Source organism: Pleurodeles waltl, chromosome 2_2 (assembly GCF_031143425.1).
Source record: "Pleurodeles waltl isolate 20211129_DDA chromosome 2_2, aPleWal1.hap1.20221129, whole genome shotgun sequence".
In the NCBI taxonomy this organism is placed as follows: Eukaryota; Metazoa; Chordata; class Amphibia; order Caudata; family Salamandridae; genus Pleurodeles; species Pleurodeles waltl.
In genome coordinates, this window is record NC_090439.1 from 479,155,597 (window position 1) to 479,176,958 (window position 21,362).

Genomic DNA, 21,362 nt, shown 5'->3' on the forward strand with positions numbered 1-21,362 from the left:
TAAGGCCGTTAAGTCTAACAGAAGGCCATCCACATCAGCTGAGGCCACCTCCACCCAAAATGTAAGGGACCCTAGGTTGGTGTGCAAGTAATGAGGAGATGTTGAGTGACAAATACTAACAGTAAAACTGGCCCGAACCCTCTCACTATGCAGCATCTCCAAACAGTCCAAACATGTGAAGGCAGGAAACACATTCAGGAAAACATGACTTCTGTGTGTGAACTAGCTTTCGGAGTCCCCAAACACTTGAAGCAGTAAGGGGTATGTGATAGTACACACATTGCACCACACACACACTGCTGTGTCTCCAGCACTGGTAGTACAATCTGTCAATCAAACACAAATCTACGTAGGCAATGTTGTCGGATACAGTAGGCAAAATGTACCTTGACCTCATTGGAAGTACAGCTGAATGAGGTGAGTTTGGGTGTCTACATCACCCTCCTCCCCTTCTTCATTGCTGTCCTCTGTCCCCTCAGCTTCCACCAGTGGATCAGATCATTCCTCCTCTTCCAGTAGTGGTACATGCCTTCTTAGTGCAAAACTGTGCAGCACACAGCAGGCCACGATGATCTGGCTTACCTTGTTTGGGGAGTAACACAGGGATCCACCTGACATATGCAGGCACCGAAATCTTGCCGTCAGTAGGCCGAAGGTCCTCTTGATGACTCTTCTTGTCCTGCCATGTGCCTCATTGTAGAGATTGTCACATCCTGTCTTGGGATACCTCACTGGTGTCAACAACCAAGACAGGTTAGAATAGCCAGAATTACCTGGGAAGAGTGGGTACACATAGCACATATCACCATTGTGTAGAGGGTAAAGAGTAGGAAACGCAGGTTGGTAGCTACAGCACTCTCACATCTCGCTCACCCACAAGCCAGACTCTCTCTCTTCGTACTTGTGCCATCAAGTGTGGGACACTGCTGTCACTTGGGAGATGTAATGGTCTGCAAGATACAGCACCTGCATATTAATGAGTGATAATCTTTCCTCTTCCTGTACACATGGTCATTTACCCTGGGAGGAATGAAGGGATTATGGGTGGCACCTATGGTCCCAATCACATGAGGAATGTGTGCAATGGCAGCAAACTTCACGGTGAGCAAGTCAGCAGTTTCGGGAAATTTGATGTAGCTGTGAACGTGTTTCAGCAAGGCAGTCAGGACATCCCTTAAGATGTTGCAGAACATTGGGTGTGACACACCTGCTGCCAAGCCCACTCTCAGGGGCCAATAATAATCGCCACCGTGCGAACTGCCGCGGTCGTCACCGCCATTTTGATTTTCCTTTGCCACTTGACTCCTCCACTCAACATGCCCACAACTCCATTGCCGCTGTGTCCTGCATCTGGTTGCGAAGATGGCACGTGCAACAGGGGAGAGGGCCCCAGCCTTCACCCAGGAGGAGCTGACCAACGAGGGGTGGATGGGGTCCTACCCCTGTTTGCCAAGTTGTATGAGATACCAGAGGAGCATGTGAGTGGATCAACAGTGTCCTTGCAGTGAGTACAATTGCGGTGGGGACATGTGTGTGTTTATGTGGGATCACCATGCGTATAGGAGTAGTGGATTAGGCCATCAACGTGAACCTGTAGGAAGATGATGGAATGTATGGTGGACTAATGTCAGTGTGGTTGTATCCTATATCAGCATGTGTGTGGTAAGTCTACATAAATGTGTTTTCCTATGTGTCTCCCATGCAGGTCAGCGCCCATCATAAGAAGGGTTTATGACGAGCAATCACCAACAATGTGCAGACCCTAGGGGTCTATAGTCGACAGAGCACCCACTGCAGGAAACAGTGGGAGGACCTGAGATGCTGTGCCCGGAAGACCGCGGAGGCCCAGCTGGGGACGTCCTCCCAACGAGGGAGGGGTGCACAGTGGACCCTGACCCCTCTAATGGCTTGCATATGGGCAGTGGCCTACCCAGCATTGGATGGGCTCTTGAAAGCACCGCAGCAGCCACAAGTGGGTGAGTTCTCACACTGTCCTTCATGCCAGCTGTATTGGGGAGATGGTAGGTAATGAGTAGAAAGGATGCTGTTACAGTGACTCATAGATATCAGGGTATGCAGGTGTTCAGCTTCTTGACCGGTTTTTGTTACTATGCTGTATAGGTGGCATGTGTACCCAGATAAGGTAGGAATTGAGTAGACCAGTCAGTCAGGTAGTGTTCCTGTTGTCTAGCAAAGTGACATGGTAGTACTCAATACATCTGAGCAGTGAATGTGTTTCTCAGTTGGATTTGCAGGACAGGAGGCTGGTGTAGTCCTTTTCAATGGCACACTCCTGTAGTGCAAAGGCTATGGGAAGGTGAGGTCTTAGACTGAGGTGTACTGCATGTGTGCCTTCCTGCATCATAGTTGAGTTACTCACAGCCTGCATACCTTTCTTTGTCTCTCCCTCTCCCTCTCTGTTTTCTTGTGTCCTTGTGTGTTTCTACATCATCAGGTGAGTGGGAATGCTGCAGCCCATGGGACCCAGGAGGCACAGTCCACTGACGCCAAGGGAACCAGTGGGTTGGAGGGTGAGGGGAGCACCACGGGGAGCCTACTACCACTGCAAAATCACACTCTGATTCCTCCTCTGATGGCAGCGCCTTGGTTGTGGCGGACCCCTCTGGGACCACCCCAATAATATCTCCGTCTGCCACACTCCCTACCAGCACCACCCTCCCAGTAGCTCCCCACAGAGTTGCCCTTGCCCACTCACCCAGGAGTGTGGGTATCTCTTTCACCACAGGCACCTCAGCCCCTGCCCCAGTCAGCCCTGCTTTCCCTAAAGAGGAAGCTATGGACCTCCTGGGAACCATCTCTGTGGGACAGACAATCATTGTGAATGCCATCCAAGGCTGGCATCCCAGATGCAGCAAACCAATACCTACCTGGAAGGCATTCACAGTGCCGTGTCTGGCCTACAGAGATCTCTTCAGGCTCTGGCCTCCTCTTGGACGGCAGCCAGTGTCCTGGTCATTCTGTCCCCCCCTCCAACCACCTCTACCCCTTCCAGCACCCCACTCCCTTCACCCGTCCAAAGCACACATTCTGTCATGCAGGCACACACCTCAACACACAAGAAGCACACTTCAAAACACAAGCACCACACCTCCCACCACAAGCATGCACACAGCCAACACACACATGCACACAAACCAACATCCACTTCCCCCAGTGTGTCCACCTCTTTAGCCTCCCTGTCTGTCCCCCGTACATGCACACCCCCAGGCACTGCACCCTCACTCAATGTTGCTGACCCTATTCCTGCAGTCACCATAATAGCACACATCCATTCATGCACCCCAGACACCACACCTGCACTCATCACAACGACTTTGGTTGACACATGCAGCACACTCACCAGACTTGCAGACACCCAGACATATCCATTTACACTGGCAACCTGTCTTGTCCCACTGTGCCCACCCCCCTCCTCCCAAGACACTCAAACACTCCAAAACACCCACCCAACTCACATCTACCACACCCCAGCATACTGTCCAGTCACCTGCACCCACGTCACGCACACCTACACCTGTCACAACCACTCCCTCTACCTCGCCTTCCTCCAGGTCCACCCCAATTGCCCCAAAGAAACGTTTCCTATCTCGTGTTGACCTATTTGAACCCACTGGCCCACCCTGTCTCGTCCCTAAACGTGCTCACCTCCTTGCCCTGTCCACACCTCCCACATCACAGCCCACCCCTGTCTGCCCCTCCCATTCCTGTGCTGCCTCCCCTGTGAGGAAGAGACCCCGTGCTGGCCCAGGAACATCTGCCGCACCCCAGGCCAAGTCCGCTCCACCAGCTGCAAGCACAAAACCCAAGCCCCCTCCACTTTCCAAACGTAAATCTAAGCCCACCCCCCCAGTCATAAGTCCCCACCTCCCCCTGCCCCTGTTCCCTGAGGTGCCTGGATGCCTCATTGTTGCGCCTAAGAGGTGGAGTACCGTAGCACTTGTGGGAGTCAAGTTGAGGACATTGTGGCCCATCCGACTTCTTTTCCTATGGACTGGACATTGGCCTTCTTTGCATTTCTGTTGCTCATTGAGCAGAATAAAGGTTAATCGTTTTCGTTGGCAGTCTTGGTCGTGGAGGTATATGGCAAGGAGCAGGGCTGGCATGATCTGCAACTCTTTCTCCATGTCTGCTTTGGCGTGTTGTGTGAGCTTCCGGTGAGTGTTTCCTTATATTTGGTTTGTTTCCGTCTGGCTTTGCGTGGCGGTGGTTCCCGCCCCGGAACTGACAGGTGCTTCATTAGTTGATGGGCGTGTAGGGCCTTTCCATCGGCCTGTGAGCGGCCTCTGCCATCGTTGTCGGCACTCCTCTGCTGGCGGTGGGTGGTTTTCAGGGTGCCTGTGTTGTTACCGCCACTGCCGGCGGTGCAGTGTTTACCCCCGTGTTCATAATGAGGGCCTACATCTGTTCCTTAGTCCTAGCATTTGGCGTGTGGTCAACTGCAAATAAGCATAATCCATGGAAGCCACTTTCTTGAATGTCAGCATAGAGTGAAGTGATCGCTTGGACAGCTGGGTGTAACAAGGCTGGCACGCTTGACCCCCTTAGTGTAATACAGGGTTATTGGGTTGCTGACTGCTTGGACCTTGGGTATGACACAGAGGTTATGCATAAGGCTCTCGGTGTGACATAGGGCCAGTTCTCTGTTTTAAGAGGTGCCTTTGTTTGGACCACTGGGTGATGCAGTCCGTACGCTTAGGATCTGAATGTGATATAAGGCCCACATCTCAACATTATTATATTATCCTGGTTTTCTCAGTGTCACTGGCTTCTTAACACTGGTGGTATTTTAAAGAGTGAAAGGTGTGCTTTGCTTCGACCTCTGGGCATGATCCAGATAGACATGGTGGAATTCAGATGTTAGGTTATTAGAACAATTGGGTTCCAGGAGATTAGGCATAGCTTGTGTTTTGCCAAGACACGTCTATGGTCATTGAAGTAAATCCTTTCTTTCTATGCATAAATTGTTGCAATCATTTCACCCAATCTGGTATTGACAAGATTATCAGACTCCCCTAGTCCCATGCAGCTCAGAACTTCCCCTGGTCACAGGATAATGTATGCGAGTAGTGGGCAGGGCTAAGATTGCGAGCAGGCCTTTCCCTTATTTCTGGGGCCTCGCCAGCAGCTCCCTTGCCAGTTGAAATGGTGTGGTTTTGTTATTATGATGCTGGTAAATCAAGGTAATTATGTTCATCTTAAATGTTGAATGTTATGTTTTTGTCAATGTTTGCTATATAAATGAAGGTATTGTTGATTAACACAAATTGTGTTTCATGCCAAAGTAAGGCTTGCCATTTTGCCAAATCGCACGTCAACATGAACTAACAATTGCACTGTTTCCTAGGACTGTGATTCTTCATGCATTTGTTTATTGAATGTTTTATTTTGATTCATCCGTGAATACCATTGAGCTCATTAGGTCTTGTAATCCCCAAGTATATTTACTCCTCCACCAGATTAGATTCAGTAAACCTCTTGTGTATATATTTCCCACTACCAGAGAGATCCAGTAATACCCTCATACATGTTTTCCCATCACCTGAGTAAAATTTTGAAATCTATAAAAAGAGAAAAGTTAGCAGCTTAGAAAAGAAAACTCTATCAAAGTAGAAAGTTAGAATGCATGCAACTTAAATATCCCCTAAAAATGTGAACATTGAAGAGTAACTAACCTTTGAAAAGACTACCCAAATTCCACCATGGGTTTTTCTTTAGAGCACATGCAGAGTAAGTTCCCCACTCAGGCTAAAAAGTTTAGCAAGCCCTGCCACGAAATACACATGCACACTAAGGCACACTTGTTCCCCTGGCCAAAAGAGGGAACATTCAACATCAACACACAAGAACATATGTACAAACAAAATACACAGGACAAAAGAAGAACAACTGGGAAGCATTGCTAGAACTGTGGGTCATCTTTGAGGAAGTACAGGCCAATAGCATTGACCCACCGGCGGCAAGAAAGGCGTTCGCACCTCCCCCACCATATGCAGGTATGGAGGTGCTCTCATCGATGTCTGCTATCCCCACATTAGGATACACTAACCCGGCAGTCGAAGGAGCTCAAGGGGCCCCTACAGAACAGCAGGCGGTTAGGCCTAGACATGGCAGACTGACAGGCAAACATGCCCGACACTCCCTCCACCACCACAGTCTAACACTAGGGTACCCCGAAGCTTGACCCCCGTCCATCACAGTTGATGGGCAGAGTCTCAGCAGAATAGAGTAGAGTGAAAAGGAGATTTCTAGTGGTCTTGAACAGTGAGACAGTTAACAAGAGTGAGGGAAGAGGTCCCAGTTCTCTGAGATCTGGCAGTGAGGAGGGAGCCACAGGGTACGCTCAGGTAGCCGAGGAAACCACTGAAAACGAGCATGAGAGCAGGATCTGGCTTAGGACAGTACATAGTTCAGAGCAAAGGTGATGTTCTAGATGTGGGTCAGAGGAAAAGCGTGAACTGAGGAGAGAGAGAGAGAGAGCTCCCTTGAAGCCCAGCAAGAGAGCAGAGTAGCACGCCCTCCAGATGAGGAAAGCATGAGCAGGTGCAGAGCTCCAGTCATGGAGGAATCTGGGATAGAATCAGAAGGGAAGCTTTTGACTGGGGTCCGCGCCTTGCCTGAGCTCCAGCAAAGGAGAGGGGCTAACAAGGAAATCATGAACAAAGGCAGCCTGGTGTGGACCTAGCTCAGACATAGGAGGAACAAGACAGCACCACTGTGCATACAGGAGGAGCAGCGACCAGGACGTCCACTACTCCACCCAAACACACAGGACGGATAAACCAACCCCAAGGGACACAGTAGCTCAGCAGAAAGGCAAAATATTTGCCAGACCCTTTTGCCACCTGCTAACCCACTGGACCAAGAAAATCAATCAATATGATAGACCCTGGCCGGAGGAGGTGTCCTTCAAACTGGAGAACATAGCGATTGACGAAGATTGTATCTGGCATGGAGGGGGAGATCCCAAGTGGAACTCCTCTTACATGCAGGAATGTCTGAGGAGATGGGACACTATGTAGATGGAAAATGAGTGGAGATGTTCAACACAAGGATATGCCTGTTACTACAGAAGAGACAGTCAGGGTCCATCTATGTGCCATGGCCCTAGATGAGGGGCTATGAGCCAAGCTGCCACCATTGTTGGATGGGGCCCGGAAGTGAATCTCATGCTTCAAGAAGAATACTGTGGGGATCACGCTGGCAATAGGCAATGTCAAGAGTCCGCTAAACAGCATTATCAGTGAGCAGACCACACAGTGTTTGCCCACTTCCCAACAGTTAAGCTAACTAACTTGGAACACAATGTGGCCGCAATTAATTCATACAGGCACCAGATTTTACGGCCCTGAGGGAAATATTACCTGGCTACCCAGATGTAGGTGGGTTGATGGCAGAAACCATGAAACCTGGGAGACCATAGTAGACATCCTAGACAGGATAAGAGAACAGTGGGGGCAGGAGACAGGACAGCCATGGATGGATACAGGCCCTGAAGCCGTATAAGGCCTCTATAAGGGGATGCCTACCAAAATACACGCGGATAGGACAGCGTGTTAGGGCTAGACACCAAACCTTAGCAAGGGATACAAGTGCACATACTGCGCTTCCACAAGAGGAAACAAGAAAAGGATAAGGAGAAACAGGAACAGACCCAGAGGGACAATGCTAATTAGAGCCAACATAAGATAAGGAAGGCCTGCCTCATGGGTCCATGTTGGCAGCAAGCATGCAAATAGCAACAGTTATAAGGGAACTCTACCCCAGGGTCCTTGAGGGCAGCAGCCAAACCCTATTCAATGCTATTATACACACAGAATGGGCCACATGCCTGACAGATGTAGACTAAAGGCACACCACTTGCAGAAGTCAATGAGCCAAGGCCAGGCTATGAAGAACTCTAATCCACAGAATCACGTCCAGGAAAATATATCCGCACCTTATACTCAGCCACATGGAAATGGGTCCACTGTCATACCACCACAGCAGGGGTCAGGTAGTTGGATCAGCGTATGGCATCCGCAGCCAGAAAACCAGGCCCAACATGGACCGGGGCCACAGCTGTGACAGGGAGGGGTAGCCGTTTGGGGAAGCAATGCTTTCACACAGACATAGAACCCAAATGCTCAGTTAGCCTTAGCACACCTGATACAAAGTATACATTTCAAGCACACCTTAAAAATTCACAGCAGTAGAATAAAAAATAAAAGACAAACGAGAATAACATTAGGGATTTCAACCTTCACTCATGTTTAGGGCCATTCAGGGTTATTTTGTGGCTGTTGACTGGCTGTCGTTGCCAGAGTCTACCATCTAGGGCTGCTGTATGGCTGTCGATCGGGAAACCTCACTGAAGTTCACCATTTAGGGTGCCTGCTAGAGTCAGGCCCCACTCAGCTCCTGGTCCCCCAGGGTGAGGCAAGCCAACCACACTCCTGGGGTAAGGGCAGTCAGATGGAGAGGGGCAGAGTGGCTCCCCAACTTTTGCTTAAAATGCAGGCACCCCGGTCCTCGAACCCACAGAAAAAATGGGACAGGTTCCTACTACAAAGTCAAAAGGTCCCCATTCTCGATACCCCCAGCCTGGACTGAAACGTCTTTGCCACGTAGTCCCAACAGCAATAGAGCCTCCAATGGCCTTAAGCCAAATGGGGGCCCCCATTATTGTTCCAAAACGAAGCTGTCTTCCAGTGTCGCGAGCAAGGCCTCCCTTGCACCTGGGGTAGCAAAGACCACATAACACTCACAGTGCATGCATGAGTTCCAACAGAGTACCTCACGTTGCTGAGTCAATGGAAAGGGGGTTCACCAAGACATCCAGTCACCCCAGTCCATTCTCATAATGCAAGCAAAACTCCGACGAGTTCATGGATTTGCTCCAGACTTTCCACACTATGATGTCTTTGCCTCCTGATTTCCCTCTGAGTTTCCTAATGGCAACTGGGAATAGTAGGCCCAAAACAATATGGTCCGAGGGAGAGCGGGGTGCCAGGGAAGGGAGTCCAAAAACATCCATCGCAGCTCAAACCAGAGCAGAACATAGGAGTAAGGTCACTGCCTCAAAAGGCCTACCAATAGGGCAACATGCAAGGCTTCACACTGTTTGTAGGGAGCAATGATCCCAATATAGTGCTCTACAAATCAGAGACATGGGGCCATGGAACCACACTCCAACCCCCTCCAGTACACAACAAAAAACTTCAGAGGTCTGGGGAAGTGCTCAAGAGCCAAACGAAGAAGCCCAAAGCTATCCCAAAGGATGTCTTGAGGAAAAGGGCATAGGTAGGACACCTGGCAACACTTGGAAGGGTCACGTAGCATGACAGGTGCTGGGACCAGAAAGGTGCACACATGACCTCAGGGCACTTTGTTATTGTCGACCAATGTTCAGTGCAAGACGCCTCTTCTTTTACATCCTCCCACACATGTAGGCTAGAAACACCCCCCTCCCACACCGATTACACCCCTGTGCACATTCCAGGGGGCTGAAGGGCTGGAAACACCAACATAACACCAACTAAAAGTTAAAAACTATCTGCATCCACGAGAATCACACCATAAAGCATACAGTTCAAATGTATATTTGGCTAAACATGGAGGGGAGGACCCAAGAGGGGGTGGAAGCGACAATGTCTAAAAATGAAATGTTTAAAAAAAGCGCTGTTTTACACAACACGTGGTAGCAGCACATGACTGCCGTGGGCTCCAAGACATCAGCTGGGTAATCTTATGGCTGTTCACTGATACCACATACAGTAGGTGCAGATAGATTGTATTTATCCCAAGAGGTAGCCCCTGAAAAAACAAACTGCCTACTCCATCTGTACTTGTGTAGAAGTAGGTCCAAATGACAACCTAATTGAGTAGAGCCCCATAGAGTAGTGACAAATAAAACCCGCTATGAGACCAATCCCACAGCACTGTACCTTTTTACTGAGCTTAGCGATATCCAAACTGAGCTTCACAGGATGTGCAGAAAGGGAACCTTAGGGGTGGTCACTGTTTGACCCCAAGATTCTTTGAGTTATCTAAACTTCCAAACCAGTGCACAAACATGTCCACCCCGCTTCCATCTGTTTTCCTAGGGTGGCCCTTTGCATGACTGGGGCTGTCTTTGTTAACAAAAAATTAACCCCATTCATGGAATTTCAATGCAGGGCTAACTACCTCGATGGCATGAAGGGAAATGGGTCTCATAGGGGAGGATCAAACAACAGTGTAGATACCTCATGTCATGATATCTGGGACACTGAGATAGACATGTACATTTGGATAGAAGGGAAGGGGCAACATTGAATTGTATGGAAGCTTACATTGCATTCATTATGTTTCAGAGGCAAAGTGAACATTTAGTTGGGCACGAACGGGAATTGTGGCACAATACTGAGTAACTGAGTAACATGCTGTGTAATAGGCTGTGCAACAATTGGCTACGTCAATACAGGTTGTGCATTTATGGGTAGTATTGCTTGAATCTTGCCATTAATTTGAGAACTATTGGGATCTGGCAGAGCTGTAGCGGTGATCACATTATTTTCCAGCTGATTTCCATCAATTGTTTTTGGACCCACATTTGGTGGTGGAAGTGTAGCTAGCATTTCATCCAATATGCCATCTCCAGAGTCTGATTCAATTTTTAATTCAATTTTTGATCCTTTTTCTCCCTTCAATATGTCCTTACTGGTTTTTCAGAATCCTTTGTTTTTATTGTTTCTTCTTTTGTATGTAAGATATATAATCTAGTGGCTTTTGCTTGACCTTACATCTATGTCTGTACTCTACTATCCCAAACTGTACCACATAGATTCCCACTGCCCTTTTAGTTTCTCTTTCAAATCTTTCTTTATTTTGTTTTAGTGTGATTCTCTCCTATTCACTCATCACTTCAAGTTGTGTAGGTTTAGGAGGTCGCTTCATTTCATGTAAAGCATTTCTCAATCTACCAAGGATTCATAAATTAAATGTTCTCCATCTTGGAAAACTCAATGACACTTCCTTTTCAGTGATCTTACATCATTGACGAAGCAAAAGACAGTTATGTAACCCAATTTCAACCATAATAGAATATGCTTGCATACCTTCTGGTAGTGTCTCTTCACCCTCCCTAACTGGGATCACTAATCCCTTCTCATTAGACTTGTTACAGCTTTAACAAAACTTCATAATTTCAAATTTAATTAACCAAAATCTAATATCAAAATCACAGCATTTGAAATGTTTTGTATCTGTTCCATAGATGTCAGGACAAATAATGCTTTTCATCAAATTACAGTGTGGATTAGAAATACAACCCCCTTATAGTGTCAAATCTCTTGCTCAACTTCAACCATTCACCATCAACTTTTGCTTAAAATGCAGGCACCCCGGGCCTCGAACCCACAGACAAATGGGACAGGTTCCTACTACCAAGTCAAAAGGTCCCCATTCTCGATGCCCCCAGCCTGGACTGAAACGTCTTTGCCACGTAGTCCCAACAGCAATAGAGCCTCCAATGGCCTTAAGCCAAATGGGGGCCCCCATTATTGTTCCAAAACGAAGCTGTCTTCCAGTGTCGCGAGCAAGGCCTCCCTTGCACTTGGGGTAGCAAAGACCACATAACACTCACAGTACATGCATGAGTTCCAACAGAGCACCTCACGTTGCTGAGTCAATAGAAAGGGGGTTCACCAAGACATCCAGTCACTCCAGTCCATTCTCATAATGCAAGCAAAACTCAGACGAGTTCATGGATTTGCTCCAGACTTTCCACACTATGATGTCTTTGCCTCCTCATTTCCCTCTGAGTTTCCTAATGGCAACTGGGAATAGTAGGCCCAAAAAAAAATGGTCCGAGGGAGAGCGGGTGCCAGGGAAGGGAGTCCAAAAACATCCATCGCAGCTCAAACCAGAGCAGAACATAGGAGTAAGCTCACCGCCTCAAAAGGCCTACCAATAGGGCAACATGCAAGGCTTTATACTGTTTGTAGGGAGCAATGATCCCAATATAGTGCTCTGCAAATCAGAGACATGGGGCCATGGAACCACACTCCAACCCCCTCCAGTACACAACAAAAAACTTCAGAGGTCTGGGGAAGTGCTCAAGAGCCAAACGAAGAAGCCCAATGCTATCCCAAAGGATGTCTTGAGGAAAAGGGCATAGGTAGGACACCTGGCACCACTTGGAAGGGTCACGTAGCGTGACAGGTGCTGGGACCAGAAAGGTGCACACATGACCTCAGGGCACTTTGTTATTGTCAACCAATGTTCAGTGCAAGACACCTCTTCTTTTACATCCTCCCACACATGTAGGCTAGAAACACCCCCCTCCCACACCGATGACACCCCCGTGCACATTCCAGGGGGCTGAAGGGCTGGAAACACCAACATAACACCAACTAAAAGTTAAAAACTATCTGCATCCATGAGAATCACACCATAAAGCATACAGTTCAAATGTATATTTGGCTAAGCATGGAGGGGAGGACCCAAGAGGGGGTGGAAGCGACAATGTGTAAAAATGAAATGTTTTTTAAAAAAGCTCTGTTTTACACAACACGTTGTAGAAGCACATGACTGCCGTGGGCTTCAAGATATCAGCTGGGTAATCTTATGGCTGTTCACTGATACCACATACAGTAGGTGCAGATAGATTGTATTTATCCCAAGAGGTTGCCCCTGAAAAAGCAAACTGCCTACTCCATCTGTACTTGTGTAGAAGTAGGGCCAAATTACAACCTAATTGAGTAGAGCCCCATAGAGTAGTGGCAAATAAAACCCGCTATGAGACCAATCCCACAGCACTGTACCTTTTTACTGAGCTTAGCGATATCCAAACTGAGCTACACAGGATGTGCAGAAAGGGAACCTTAGGGGTGGTCACTGTTTGACCCCAAGATTCTTTGAGTTATCTAAACTTCCAAACCAGTGCACAAACATGTCCACCCCGCTTCCATCTGTTTTCCTAGGGTGGCCCTTTGCATGACTGGGGCTGTCTTTGTTAACAAAAAATGAACCCCATTCATGGAATTTCAGTGCAGGGCTAACTACCTCGATGGCATGAAGGGAAATGGATCTCATAGGGGAGGATCAAACAACAGTGTAGATACCTCATGTCATGATATCTGGGACACTGAGATAGACAGGTACATGTGGATAGAAGGGAAGGGGCAACCTTGAATTGTATGGAAGCTTACATTGCATTCATTATGTTTCAGAGGCAAAGTGAACATTTAGTTGGGCACGAACGGGAATTGTGGCACAATACTGAGTAACTGAGTTACAGGCTGTGTAATAGGCTGTGCAACAATTGGCTACGTCAATACAGGTTGTGCATTTATGGGTAGTATTGCTTGAATCTTGCTAGTAATTTGAGAACTATTGGGATCTGGCAGAGCTGTAGCGGTGATCACATTATTTTCCAGCTGATTTCCATCAATTGTTTTTGGACCCACATTTGGTGGTGGAAGTGTAGCTAGCATTTCATCCAATATCTCATCTCCAGAGTCTGATTCAATTTTTAATTCAATTTTTGATTCTTTTTCTCCCTTCAATATGTCCTTACTGGTTTTTCAGAATCCTTTGTTTTTATTGTTTCTTCTTTTGTATGTAAGATATATAATCTAGTGGCTTTTGCTTGACCTTACATCTATGTCTGTACTCTACTATCCCAAACTGTACCACATAGTTTCCCACTGCCCTTTTAGTTTCTCTTTCAAATCTTTCTTTATTTTGTTTTAGTGTAATTCTCTCCTATTCACTCATCACTTCAAGTTGTGTAGGTTTAGGAGGTCGCTTCATTTCATGTAAAGCATTTCTCAATCTACCAAGGATTCATAAATTAAATGTTCTCCATCTTGGAAAACTCAATGACACTTCCTTTTCAGTGATCTTACATCATTGACGAAGCAAAAGACAGTTATGTAACCCAATTTCAACCATAATAGAATATGCTTGCATACCTTCTGGTAGTGTCTCTTCACCCTCCCTAACTGGGATCACTAATCCCTTCTCATTAGACTTGTTACAGCTTTAACAAAACTTCATAATTTCAAATTTAATTAACCAAAATCTAATATCAAAATCACAGCATTTGAAATGTTTTGTATCTGTTCCATAGATGTCAGGACAAATAATGCTTTTCATCAAATTACAGTGTGGATTAGAAATACAACCCCCTTATAGTGTCAAATCTCTTGCTCAACTTCAACCATTCACCATCAACTTTTGCTTAAAATGCAGGCACCCCGGGCCTCGAACCCACAGACAAATGGGACAGGTTCCTATTACCAAGTCAAAAGGTCCCCATTCTCGATGCCCCCAGCCTGGACTGAAACGTCTTTGCCACGTAGTCCCAACAGCAATAGAGCCTCCAATGGCCTTAAGCCAAATGGGGGCCCCCATTATTGTTCCAAAACGAAGCTGTCTTCCAGTGTCGCGAGCAAGGCCTCCCTTGCACTTGGGGTAGCAAAGACCACATAACACTCACAGTACATGCATGAGTTCCAACAGAGCACCTCACGTTGCTGAGTCAATAGAAAGGGGGTTCACCAAGACATCCAGTCACCCCAGTCCATTCTCATAATGCAAGCAAAACTCCAACGAGTTCATGGATTTGCTCCAGACTTTCCACACTATGATGTCTTTGCCTCCTCATTTCCCTCTGAGTTTCCAAATGGCAACTGGGAATAGTAGGCCCAAAAAAATATGGTCCGAGGGAGAGCGGGTGCCAGGGAAGGGAGTCCAAAAACATCCATCGCAGCTCAAAGCAGAGCAGAACATAGGAGTAAGCTCACCGCCTCAAAAGGCCTACCAATAGGGCAACATGCAAGGCTTTACACTGTTTGTAGGGAGCAATGATCCCAATATAGTGCTCTGCAAATCAGAGACATGGGGCCATGGTACCACACTCAAACCCCCTCCAGTACACAACAAAAAACTTCAGAGGTCTGGGGAAGTGCTCAAGAGCCAAACGAAGAAGCCCAAAGCTATCCCAAAGGATGTCTTGAGGAAAAGGACATAGGTAGGACACCTGGCACCACTTGGAAGGGTCACGTAGCATGACAGGTGCTGGGACCAGAAAGGTGCACACATGACCTCAGGGCACTTTGTTATTGTCAACCAATGTTCAGTGCAAGACACCTCTTCTTTTACATCCTCCCACACATGTAGGCTAGAAACACCCCCCTCCCACACCGATGACACCCCCGTGCACATTCCAGGGGGCTGAAGGGCTGGAAACACCAACATAACACCAACTAAAAGTTAAAAACTATCTGCATCCACGAGAATCACACCATAAAGCATACAGTTCAAATGTATATTTGGCTAAGCATGGAGGGGAGGACCCAAGAGGGGGTGGAAGCGACAATGTCTAAAAATGAAATGTTTTTAAAAAAGCGCTGTTTTACACAACACGTTGTAGAAGCACATGACTGCCGTGGGCTTCAAGATATCAGCTGGGTAATCTCATGGCTGTTCACTGATACCACATACAGTAGGTGCAGATAGATTGTATTTATCCCAAGAGGTAGCCCCTGAAAAAGCAAACTGCCTACTCCATCTGTACTTGTGTAGAAGTAGGGCCAAATTACAACCTAATTGAGTAGAGCCCCATAGAGTAGTGGCAAATAAAACCCGCTATGAGACCAATCCCACAGCACTGTACCTTTTTACTGAGCTTAGCGATATCCAAACTGAGCTACACAGGATGTGCAGAAAGGGAACCTTAGGGGTCGTCACTGTTTGACCCCAAGATTCTTTGAGTTATCTAAACTTCCAAACCAGTGCACAAACATGTCCACCCCGCTTCCATCTGTTTCCTAGGGTGGCCCTTTGCATGACTGGGGCTGTCTTTGTTAACAAAAAATGAACCCCATTCATGGAATTTCAGTGCAGGGCTAACTACCTCGATGGCATGAAGGGAAATGGATCTCATAGGGGAGGATCAAACAACAGTGTAGATACCTCATGTCATGATATCTCGGACACTGAGATAGACAGGTACATGTGGATAGAAGGGAAGGGGCAACCTTGAATTGTATGGAAGCTTACATTGCATTCATTATGTTTCAGAGGCAAAGTGAACATTTAGTTGGGCACGAACGGGAATTGTGGCACAATACTGAGTAACTGAGTTACAGGCTGTGTAATAGGCTGTGCAACAATTGGCTACGTCAATACAGGTTGTGCATTTATGGGTAGTATTGCTTGAATCTTGCTAGTAATTTGAGAACTATTGGGATCTGGAAGAGCTGTAGCGGTGATCACATTATTTTCCAGCTGATTTCCATCAATTGTTTTTGGACCCACATTTGGTGGTGGAAGTGTAGCTAGCATTTCATCCAATATGTCATCTCCAGAGTCTGATTCAATTTTTAATTCAATTTTTGATTCTTTTTCTCCCTTCAATATGTCCCTACTGGTTTTTCAGAATCCTTTGTTTTTATTGTTTCTTCTTTTGTATGCAAGATATATAATCTAGTGGCTTTTGCTTGATCTTGCATCTATGTCTGTACTCTACTATCCCAAACTGCACCACATAGTGTCCCACTGCCCTTTTAGTTTCTCTTTCAAATCTTTCTTTATTTTGTTTTAGTGTAATTCTCTCCTATTCACTCATCACTTCAAGTTGTGTAGGTTTAGGAGGTCGCTTCATTTCATATAAAGCATTTCTCAATCTGCCAAGGATTCATAAATTAAATGTTCTCCATCTTGGAAAACTCAATGACCCTTCATTTTCAGTGATCTTACATCATTGACGAAGCAAAAGACAGTTATGTAACCCAATTTCAACTATAAAAGAATATGCTTGCATACCTTCTGGTAGTGTCTCTTCACCCTCCCTAACTGGGATCACTAATCCCTTCTCATTAGACTTGTTACAGCTTTAACACAACTTCATAATTTAAAATTAAATTGACCAAAATCTAATATCAAAATCACAGCATTTGAAATGTTTTGTATCTGTTCCATAGATGTCAGGACAAAGAATGCTTTTCATCAAATTACAGTGTGGATTAGAAATACAGGCCCCTTATAGTGTCAAATCTCTTGCTGAACTTCAACCATTCACAGCGCAGCTTCACACCAACCGACCAATGTCAGCGTTGCGCACTATAACATAACAACTCAATGCCTGCAGCGGTTCACCCTCCATTACAATTTTCTCTTCACAATGAACATAAAACAAACAAGACTTTAAGCAATTTAATTGTTATTCACTTTTGTCTGCTTCGGCTGTTAGTACAATTTTCGACAATCGGAACTAGGTTTACACCTTTCCGACTCACAACCGAAAGGAAATCACTTTTCACAATGATAAGTTGTCAACCTGTGGTAAATCACCTAATTAGTGTTGTGTCCCCTTTACACAGCAGGTTTCCCAACAACAATCAATGTTAGTACATTAACAACAACTTATTACATCCCTATCTGTTGTGCTAAGTCAACCCCATCTCAAAACTTACACTTCTCCCAGCAGACAAGAATATCTTATCTTCTCTGTATCTATCCCGCATCTTAGACTAAGCACATAAACATAAACCATAGTAATCGCAAATCAAGCATCATAAAAACATTTCAATGTAATTCGCAAATTACAATGTACACAATTCAGTGCATCACCCCTATTGATACTCACACCTGTTGATTTCACCAGTTATTCAGCTGTAATTTGCAACTGCTTCAGAAATTGCACTTCATAATTTCTTACAACAGGGTTCTGGCATTGACTTTACCTATACTCAAGCACCTTTTCATTATTGGAGCTTATTTTTCCTTAACATTCTCACCTGACCTCGGCTACCAACTTTTTGGGGGAGCACGAAGCACTAGATTTATAAATACTCCTCACCTCTTAGGACCCTCAGGTGACGATTTGATCTTGGGAATGGTAAATAGGGTTCAAGCTGCAATACAAGTTTTGATATATTCATTCATTTCATTTATAGGAGTCAATGATGAGAGTTTAGGTTGCAGCTTAAATTTTTATTTATTAACATTTTTAATCTTGCCTATTAGTCAAATAAGTATTACAGAACATTGCTTAAGCATGCTGTGGAATCTATCCCTTTTCTACCATTCTTAATCAGTAAGTTGAACAGTTTGATCAAGTTTCCAGAAAAAGAATAAGCTTTTCAAAAGAAAGATAGCCAGTAAATACTATCAGTACTCATAAAAAGGCCATGATAGAAATAGACTAGTACACAAGTGTTGCCGTTAAAAATCTTAGAGAGTCTGAGAATGTTATTACTCAAAAGTAATTACAATTGTTTTTCTATACACTATATCCTTCTCAGGTAGCCTCAGAGCCTATCAGCTTGTCAGCCTCTGCTGCTCTCCTGTCATGCTGTTGTAGCTCACTGACTTTCATGGTTCTCCTCCTCTTTCCCTAGGCCACTTTTATAATGCAATTCATTAAGGTACATTTTCTACTCCAAAGTTTCATCTCAAGGGCTGCATGTCTCTGGGAACAGTAAACTTTTGGTTGATGTAGCTTTTCCAAACAAAGAGCAGTTCAACTTATAACATAAATTGCTTCATAAACATTTATTTGGACAAATGCAATTATGTTCCTAAATATGTTGCTCTCTGAAAAATAAAACTCTTGTATGAGTTCACAAGTTCATTTACATCTCCTCATTTCATTTTCACACATCTCTACAACGTAAGCCTATTCATAAAAAAGCTAATTTATAGATTTGTTTAATTAAACTTGAATTTCAAAGCAGATCAGTAAAATAGAAAAGAACAGAATAATGCTACTTTCTTTGTTCCTCATCTAAAGGGCAGGTGGGCTTACAATACAGTGGCTGGAAAGGTAAGATGGCTCAGCATGTAATGGTTGCATTAGCTGGAGGTGTCTTTGAGGATCAAGCAGAAAGTGGCTGCTTAGACAGACAGTGCTTATTTCACAACTCTTCCCTATGCTCTTTCTCATGGAATTATGACACAATAATTCTAAGCATCTGAAATAATGCCACAATGAACTTGCTGTCATTTCTTGTATGCATTGTGAAACTGCAGCACTGTAAAAAGAAATGCCTATAGACTTCTCACACTGCAGTCTTACCACAATCTCACTTTTTCCAATGTTCAGCATGTAGTAATTTGTGAATAATAAAGCACAGTTTAAATGAGGGTCTTAGTCAGACATGCTATAATCAATGAAAACAATAACTTAAGGCTTTGATATGTAGGCCTGTCCCCAGTATTTACCTAATTAATCAGACAGAATTGTATATCAAACTGGTATATCTAAAGTCCAGTTTAAATCTATCATTAGAAAAGAGTGGGCACTTATCTTGGGTTTATACTTCTTTTAAAGAAAATTGCCATTCATTTGTAGAAGTCTACAACAAGCAGATTACAGACGTGAATGTCTACGCCTCTTGAGTGACTCTACCTACTACGAGAAGATCACTAGTGATCCCACAAAGAAACTACAAACTCAGATCAGAAGTCTCATTGAGGAAGCCAGAAATAATTCATGGATCTCACCAAAGGAAGCAGATTTTCTAGACACGATCCACCCCCGTGTTCCATACTTCTATTGTCTTCCTAAGATCCACAAAGGAACTACACCACCACCTGGATGCCCCATCGTGTCAGGAATAGGCTCAGCCCTTGAACCATTATCCGCTTTTTGTGACCACTTCTTGCAAACTCTAGTGAAAGGCTCTTCCACCTATCTTAAGGATACTAAAGATATCCTCAATCTGATTGAATTTATCAACACCTTGGGCAATGTACATGGAATCATCACCCCAGATGTTGAAGCCCTATACACTAACATCCCGCAAGCAGCTACCCTACAGGTAGTGGAATCTGCGCTACGTGAGGTTTCCACCCCTCTGTCCACTCCAATTTCTTTTATTATGCAATGTGCATCCCTGGCCCTAACAGAGAACTTCTTTCAATTTGAGGATCAGTTCTTCCATCAAATCAGAGGCACTTCTATGGGTAGTACATTCGCACCAAGTCTAGCATGCTTGTACATGCATGATTTTGAAAAACACTACATTTTACCTCATACTAACCCTTTTCAGGCCAATATCAAACTATGGAGACGTTACATTGACGACATTTTGATTATATGGAATGGACCATTGACAATGGCAGAGGACTTTACAACTTGGATCAATACTCTTGACCCTTTTTTGAGATTCACTGCCACTGTCTCCTCTACTAATCTCCTCTTCTTAGATTTGATGATTACTATCAACAACGGTAAGCTGTTGACCAGTACTTACCGTAAACCTGCAGACCGTAATAGTCTCCTTCTATACGAGAGTCACCATCCCAAGGCTCTGAGAGATAATCTGCCCGTCGGGCAATTTCTACGGTTACGACGCAATTGTAGTTCACTACGAGACTTTGATCTACAGGCAGACACCCTTCAGAGTAAACTTCATGATCGACATTATCCCACCAAAATTATAAATCTTGCCCGCAAGGGAGCAAAAAACAACAACAGGGAAAGCCTATTAACAACATTTGATAGGAACCAACAGACCCATCTAGCATGTGTCTCCACATATACCCCAATGTCTAACACCATCAAAAAACTGATTAATAAAAGATGGACGATATTATCGAGTGGAGGAACAGTTGTCCCAAGACCTTTATTTGCATTTAAACGTGCTGCTAACATTAAGGATATCGTTGTCCATACGCGTCAACGATCACCACAGGTCACTACAACCCAAAAGACATTATGGGGTCTCCCTCCAGTTGAAGGGCATCATCCCTGTGGTAATTGCAATGTCTGTTCATTAACACAACATTCAACGACTCTCCAGTTGGATCCCATCGGTATTTGGCGATTAAAGAAGCATACTAATTGCAACACCAAGTACTGTATCTATATGATAACGTGCCCTTGTCGGTTACGTTATGTTGGAATGACTACACGAGCTGTCAAAACCCGCCTTAACGAACATAGAAGCAATATTAGATGCAAGTGGATTACAACAAAACTATGTGCGCATTTTCTAGACACTCACTTTCCCCAGATTACCTTAGGTGGGTTATTCTTGAAGCACCAAAAATGCGCCCCAATGATCCTAGCTTCCTCTTTAAGACTTAACAACGATGGGTTTTTAAATTGGGGACTAGCATTCAAGGATTAAATGATGAGATACCTTGGGCTTCCCTTTCTGCATAAATCTTTTCTTCCATTTATCTCATTTCATGTCTAGATTTTGGTCCATTCTGTAATTTGCCTCTACATTTTCCCTCCTCCACTAGGGACCATCTTATCCCTATGTATTTACATGGTTTGATTACTGGACCATACATTGGTTAAAAAAGTAGTTTGGATTATTTTTACATTTCCTAGTTTTACACTAGTTATATACATCCCTGTT